Consider the following 1672-nt stretch of genomic DNA (forward strand, 5'->3'; position numbering starts at 1 on the left):
TAGAAGTCCATTTCAAACCAACATTGTAGATCAAGGGTGATTAGTAAGTGATATAGGCAGCTGGGGATTTGATACCCAGAAAGAGAATGAGAGGTCAATTCTGTTTGGATGTGGTTTAAGTGTCAGGCATATGCTTCTATTTTTTGAGCACTGGTTGCCTCTTGGCTGAAGTACAAAAGCTGAATCAGTGACCCCATTACACCAGTAGCTGCATATTTGCAGGGCAACCTAGTAACATTTTCCCAAAGAGACATGAAAGGTTCCATGTGGACAAGTTTCACACTTGTTTTGAGAAAAATAATAAACCTTTTCAAGCCTCTGTAGCACATATTTCTCTAAATATACTCCATTGTAATCTGGGAACATATCCTGCTTTATCCATGAAACTGGTAAGCACAAATTTTAAATACAGAATTTGAAGGCATTTGTAAAATATATTTTAGAAAGACAGCATAAATTTTACATATAAAACATTAGACTGCATTTACAATGTAAAAGAAAAGACAGTTTCCTCACATTTCAGGAGAAATACAAGCATGACTTAGTAAAATCTCAGGATTCTAAATAAAAGCTGGACAATTGTATTTATGAGGGTGGAAAAAATTAAAATTCTGCATACAAACTGGTTAAACTTGTAATGTTGAGCAATACTGTATTAGGAAACACTACTACTAAGTTTTTTCTGCAACCTGTTCTTCAGTTCTGAACATAAAGCACATTTCTGACCACTTACACTGAACATTTAGAAAATCAAGAACCCCAAGTCAACAGCTTCAGAGGCAATAATTACAACTTTTAACCTTTCTTTGAAAATACTTTTTAAGTTGGTAGGCCTTTTTCTCTGTTGGAGTCATTTATCCAACAATGGATACCGGTTGGGAGGTTGCTTCATCCAGCTTCAAAAACTTCTAGCTCTTAATACTTTTGTTAAAAGTATTTGAGATTACTGAATCTGAACTCTATTCTGACAGAGCGGGAAATGCTAGAAATAGCACAATACCATTAGAATTGTGCATATTGACAGGAAGTGTGAGCAAATGATAACATTAGAACCAGAAAACGGATCTCTCCTATATTCACTTCATTGCAAAGATTCATCAAGAAAATTGTGATTTTAATCAAATTCCGCAAATTTTAATAATTGCAAATTACATACTGCTGAAGAATAGAAGTATACTAGACCAGGGCTACCCAACCCCTGGTCCATGGACCAGTACCAGGCCGCAGCATGCCAACAACCGGTCCGCACAAACAAGCAAAGCCCCATCCGTGGAATGCAGGCAGCACACAAAACCTCACACCCTCCCGTCCATGGAAAAACCTCTCTCCATGGAACTGGTCCCTGGTGCCCAAAAGGTTGGGGATCTCTGTACTAGACTTTATATAACATTTTGCTTGTGAGAGCAATTTTGGAAAAGCCAAAATTGTCTATTTTAAAAAAACGTGGTAATAAAAGACCCTACATAAGATGGTAAACTGTTTAGTAATCCAGACACAACTTTGGACCATCTTACTGATTTTCATGACCTTACTTAACAAAAATGAACTCAGTAATAAAGTAGTTAATGCTGCAGCACTAGGTCTGCTTATCAGAACTTAAAGCTACTTTGGACTCCCTTATATGAGGATGCTGTGAATTCTTGAATTTTCTGATGAAAGATAGCTGTCAGGA

Source organism: Protobothrops mucrosquamatus, unplaced genomic scaffold, assembly GCF_001527695.2.
Source record: "Protobothrops mucrosquamatus isolate PMUCROS unplaced genomic scaffold, P.Mucros_1.0 scaffold2597, whole genome shotgun sequence".
Taxonomy (NCBI): Eukaryota; Metazoa; Chordata; class Lepidosauria; order Squamata; family Viperidae; genus Protobothrops; species Protobothrops mucrosquamatus.